This window comes from Acanthochromis polyacanthus, chromosome 2 (assembly GCF_021347895.1).
Source record: "Acanthochromis polyacanthus isolate Apoly-LR-REF ecotype Palm Island chromosome 2, KAUST_Apoly_ChrSc, whole genome shotgun sequence".
Classification (NCBI taxonomy): domain Eukaryota; kingdom Metazoa; phylum Chordata; class Actinopteri; family Pomacentridae; genus Acanthochromis; species Acanthochromis polyacanthus.
The window spans coordinates 14,665,951-14,672,532 of NC_067114.1; positions in this window are offsets into that span (position 1 = coordinate 14,665,951).

Here is a 6,582-nt window from a genome sequence, read left to right on the forward strand (position 1 = left end):
GGAAAATTAGACGCTCTTTTGCTTAGATGAGCCTAGCTTAGCAGAAACACTAAAAACAATATCAAACAGCTACTCTAACTTAGCTTTGCTCAAAGGTATCTAAATCTCACCAATTAACAAATCAAACTTGATTTGTCACTTTGGGCTTCTAAAGCTTTAACTACACATTATGTCATTCCAGTGTAAGTGAAGTTGCTTAGTTGTCATGCTTGTACAGGTTTAGTTGTTGTCACGTGATGCATGTTTGAAATTTAACAAGATGACCAACTTGCACATGGACCATTTTTACCCCAACTGGCATCTGGTGCTGCCATGTGACATTTTCATGAAACTGTGCTGCTTTGGTATCAATGACATCATCCAAAACATCACTGACATCAACCCACACATTTTGTTCACAAATGCAGAGAAAGTGTTCCGACAGCTTCTTGTAGGGACTAACTGAGTAATAAAGTCTCCAGTGACTCTGACCACCACTTACATAGTAAAAGATAAGTTTGTGAAACCTTCCTTCACAGAGCAGAACATGTCAGTGAAGTGGAGGATGGAGAACAGGAGCAGAACATCCAACATATCCAACAAAGGCTGTATATTTAAAATCGTAACCCAGCATAAGGACCCCCCTGTGTGCCTGAGCTGTCAGAATGTGGTTTATGCCACTTACGACGGAACATTTATTGCTAACAGCAGAATTTTTAAACACAAGTTACTTGCCCGGTTTACTTCCGAGGGACATGCTTTTGATTGATTTCCGGAAAATTCAGTACTGACATTGATAGTCCCTGAATGAAATAGCTTTGAAAAATGTTGTTCCCCTGACATTTTATCAAACACCATAAGGTCCAAAATTTCAGTTGTGGTTCACTGTCAGACACTCTTAAAATAAACATTCGGACTGCTAATGAGCAAAAGCTAGCGTGAAAAAAAAAAAGCAAAAGAAGAAGACCATTCTGTCAAACTCCACCATGGTAGCACTGTGACTGTAAGAATACCAACTTTGAAGTTATGCACCACTCTGCCATCACTGACCTCATCCTCACAAAGCCACTAGAATGTCTATAGATGTTTTTATTTTGTTATATATATGTATACTACTTTCTTAAGATTTGATTATTTTTTTTTTACTCATATTCCACATCTGCTAAACCATTGAAAGGCCCATGTTGCATCTGGGTTTCTAGTAAAACCCCATTAGGACTCGAAATACTTCTCTATTGGTCATGTTAAATACGACCCAGAAGTCTTTGCTCTTAAGTGGCTCTACCATCTCTGATAGTGCTTGCAGCCAGCTTCAAATTCATGCTGGAATCTGTTCCTACAAATTGTAATTATTTATGCTCATTTAATTATGGCATTCTAATTTTGTGAAAAAGTTGATTTGTGGTTTTGAGTAACTACTGCTTTTCTATTGATTTTTTGAAAAGATATAAACCAGTTTCATCTGCTATGAGTGGAAAACTTACAGTGGAGGAAGTACTGAAATATATAACATAGTAAATATACAATAATGCAGTGTTTAGAAACATGCATGATGTCGCTGGTGTGAGAGTCACTCAGAAACACTTCAAGAGTGTTTTGCATTCACTGCCTGTCCTATTTACACATTGTCCGCATTACCCTCTAGTGATTGACTTTCTCTTTGTGTCTCAGTAAGCTTGAAGATCAAGAATAGATCAAGTAACATGAAGAAGCTTTCACTGTTAACGCGCAACTTCTAAAGTAACTGTGCCTAAAAACAAAAACTCTGGGGCCTTGAACCCATCTCATATACAACTAATTTATTGCATTAGTTTACCCTGTCAGGGAGCTTATCCAAAAGAAATTAAAACATATTACTCAAGTGTTATGAAATATGTTGACTTTTACAATGATGTTTCATAAATTAAGTAAATTAGTGACAGTTAATTGTTTAACTGCTCATCATAATCAACAAATATTTTAATTTTACAGTTTTATTTTCTGTATCTCTGTCCCTGTTTTGGTGAACAATGCCACCATGTCGTGAGAGGCAGCGTGGCACATATAAAATGTTATTTGCTGTGGCATTCCTCTGTCCAGTTTCACCCTGAGAGTCAGACAGGTGTTCTCATTGGACATGAAAGCCTCTGGTGATGCATGTCAGTCTTTATCACCCATGATGATGGCCTGAGGTAAGGAAACTGCTTCCATTCCTCTGACATGGGAACTCTTTTGAGTTTCAGCACTTTTATGATAGTTTGGGCAGCCAGAGCAACTGTTCAGACAGAAGTGTACAGTAAATCCCTTTTATCAGCTGTTTAAGCTTCTATTTTTTAGAGTCTTTTCCTTGGTGGAATTTGTCATTTTGTCTCGCTGTCTCAGACCACTTACAAAATGTCCCCTTGTCTGTCATTATGCTAAGCATTGTGTCTCTTGACGCTAAAGCTTGATATTTGTTTTAGTCATGTCATTGTCAGAGTGATTTCAAGGTTCTGGAGTCCTGTCTATCCTGGTGTAGAGTGTTTGTGAGTACATCACACATGTGAGTGAGTGTAGTCAGAAAGATGTGTTTCCAACAGTCAAACTGCAGGATAAAACTCGATGTAGTTGTACAATATTTCTACACCATACTGACATAATTAACTAGCAGATGTAGCAGTAATATCTTATAAAAGAAAAATAAACAGATGCAAAAAATGTTTTTGATTTTGGAAGATGTTGCAGCACTATAACTTTATCCGCTGTGTAATGTCAGTTTTTGCATTAAATTTATTAAGGGATTATGTAATCTTATTCTGTTAGCAAATGTTCAGACACTATAAGTATCATGTAGGATATGATGTAACTAATGCTGACTAAATGGCTCAGCTGTTGACAAAATACTCAAACTTCAGGGGGTCCGCTTCTTGTCTCTCAATGAACTGAAAAAGACGGTTCAGAAACTAAGCATGACAGGGAGGGAGTTGCCTTGGCTACCAACAAAACGGCCCCTCGGCGCCAAGGGGGCTGATCATAACCGAGCTCTTCTACTTCAGTTCCCCAAGTCACGTCCCATCATGCTTGTTTTGGAACGACACTGTCACATTTTCTTTGTGGTGAGTTCAGACCGTCTGTAGATAATTCAAGAAGATTTACAGCCACCGAATTTTGGGAGTAAATATTATAAAGCAAAATCCAAGCCGCATAGGGCTGTTACATGGGATGCGCTAAGCATGGAAAGCAAACAGAGAGAAACAGCCCGGTTGATGCTGGCTGGCTGGCTGTACAGAATGAGATGGGCTCTGAGGTTTGATGGGGCAGAAGAAGGCTCATGCAGACGGCTGGCTGCTCCTTTTGACGGCGTGTCAGGGTTTGCTCACAAGCTGCTCTGCCGCATCTGGGTGATGCAGTCATCATTGTGGCAGGCCTGTCAGAACAAACTGGTGTGCTGGAGACAGATACAGCTTTAGTGGCTGGATGGAGAGTATGCAACACATGCACCACCCTAACATCGAATATGTTCCCCAAACTGGCAAGCTGGTGGCAAGTTAATGACAGGAACGACCAGTGACATCATATAAAAACACGATTATGCTCCACTAAGGACATCTGAGCAAGTCCATAGATCAAACGGACAGGGTGATGAGTTAAAGCACTAATGCACTGGCTACTGGCATTGCTTTAAACAGGAGGATTGGTAACAGAATGAAAAGTTTCGCCTCTGTAATTTCAACGGAAAATTTCACCACAAAAGGGGCGCAGAAAAAAAACAAACATTACTCACACACACAAACACACAGAAAGAAGCTGAGACAGAGAGGGCAGAGAAGAGAAAGAGCTTAGGCATTGCCAAATGGAGCTTTGCATTGCATCACCAATGCAGTGTTTTTATTTGTGATGTATTCAAATGAATTGACAGTCACAGTGGGAGAATAATGTGTAATCATTAGCAAAGGGTTTGCAAATTATTTATGTAATGTAAACCATGATAATTTACTTACACGTTTTTCTCATACTGCCATTAACCAGTAACTTGGAAACCAATAAATGTCACAAACACTTTCACTTAATTAAAACACTAGATATCATATTGCAAGGTAAGATGTCAGTCATACCACAGTCTCCTGCACATGGCAATTTACTGCTAACGCGTTATGAGAGAGGGCGACACAAATAATAGCTATTAAACTGTCAGCTAGTGCAGGCTGGATCACATTACTGAAATTAGCCTAAGATGCACTATTGTAAACAATGCCATCCTCTCTTTTTACATGCATGCATACTCGCGGATAAACTCACATGCATGCACAGAGCACAATGGAGAAAGCAGTGTAAAATAGGGAGGGCTTTTGATGCATTTAAAAATGCTTCAACTCATACATGGACATATTTGTCTGTGTGAGACTCTACAAGTGAATCTAACTTCATTTGATTCTGTGTCTAACCCTGTTTTTTCCACTACCCAAACTGCAAATACACAAACTCCAGAGCTCTCATCTGGACTCACATGTGACTGAGCACAGTATTTGATTAATGATGTGACATCCTCTCATGTTCTTTGTGCTAGCATGACACACATGCTCCAATTTGTCCAACTGAAAGTGTAATTACAAATGTAGTAATGTAGCCCAAGCAGCCACAACAGGCTGCTCCCCTATTACACCAAGGGTCACTGAATCAAAATGACAATCTCACCGTTGACAAATCCCCACTGTACACAAGGGGGAAATGAAACAGTAATGCTAAAATTGAAAGACAAACGAGGCTTTTTTGTATGACTTTTCAGCACTGTACCTCACTGCGTTCAACCGGGAAGGTTCAGCGCTGATCGTCTTTCTACCACATTACATACACACAGACAACACTGACATCTGCTGGTTTAAAATAAGGACTTATTTTTAAAAAGCTTCACTTTGTGTGAACATTTCCTTAGCATGTGTGTTTCTTTTTCATATCCACATTAGACAGTTAATACCAAAACCATGTAGTATTATTCCCTCCTTTGTATTTCAGATCCGGCCATCCTAATCCCTACTCCTGCATCCCTCTAATTTCCGTTTAACATGGATCAATTGAGCAGTGGCGCTCACTTGTCAGCAGGACTAATTTATTTATGAACCCGTCATTTGTAATCATTGATCAAGATGCTCTCTGTTAGAGAACTATTGATATGCAAAGGTAAAAGATTCCCTAATTATTGTGTTTGGTCTAATTGAGGCTGTGTGCTTCTACGGGAGGGTTAAAAGGGGGACTGACTGCTGGCCTGTCTGCTATCAGACCAGAGACGCCAGCAGAATCTTAGTAGATTCACTTGGACTGCAGCTGATGTCAACACACCCACATAGTTATTTATTGAGGCCTTGTTTCACTACAGCATTTTATCTTTGTCACATGGAATCAAGCTTCTGAGAGAGAGTATTAGACATTGACATCCTAAATGGCAGCCTTTGCTTGTGTGACTAGTGCATTTTTTTCTCAGATGAATCTAACATGGCTGACTGTTGACCCCAAGCACAATGATCTCTTAAAACAAGGCTCTTAATCTTTCTGTTTCTTTAAGTAAATATATTTGACCTAAATCAGGCAATCATGCCTCACCTGTGAGCTATCAGAGTTTAATAATAGCAGTCATACACTACCTGGGCAAAAAAAGTCACTACTTGGATTTAACTAAGCAAATAGGTAAGAGTCTTCCATTGGATAATTACAGCAGTGATGAATACATTTCAGCAGGCAACAATTTATTTAACTCTAGCTGATGCAGTGAGGAGCTTCTCATTTTTTAAACAACCATGTCAGAAGACACATCCTGTGGTCATGGAAAGGATGATAATCTGTCTCAGAAGGGGCAAATTATTAGCCTGCATCAAGGAAAGAAAACACCTAAGGAGATTTCTGAAACGGCTAAGATCAGGTTAAGAACCGTCCAACACATTATTAAAACCTGGAAGGATCCTCATCGTCGTAGGGGAACAAATGTGGTCTGATGAGTCCAGATTTACCCTGTTTCAAAGTGATGGGTGCATCAGGGTAAGAAGAGAGGCAGATGAAGTGCACTCATCATGTCTAGTACCTACAAGCCTGTGGGGGTTAGGGTCATGATCTGGGGTTGGTCACGTTCAGCAATGTTATATTTCCAAAGAATGAGGTCTGCTGATTACATGAATATACTGAATGACCAGGTCTTTGCATCAATGGAATTTTTCTTCCCTGATGGCACCGGCATGTACCGAGATGACTATGCCAGGATTCATGGGACTCACATTGAGAATGAGTTGATCACGGAACATGAGACATCATGTTCCGTGGTCCGACTCTTCCCATCATCAGTGTAAGATCTTTGTAGAAAATTATTGCATCTCTGGACAGAAATAAATGCTGTGACATTACATAAGCTTATTGAAATGATGCCACAGCGAATGAGTGCCACACTCAAAGCTAAAGGCAGTCCAACAAAATATTAAAGTCTGAGACTTTTTTTTTTTTTTTGGCCAGGCAGTGTATCACCACCAGTTTACCCTGCTTACTGTTTCTCCTCAGGGCATTGCCTTTACTCAAGTTAAAATAGTTTGCCAGAGGTTATAAGGTGCAGTAAAGATCCAGATATCCTTTATTTATTTTAACCTGCTGATAAAGACAGTTATA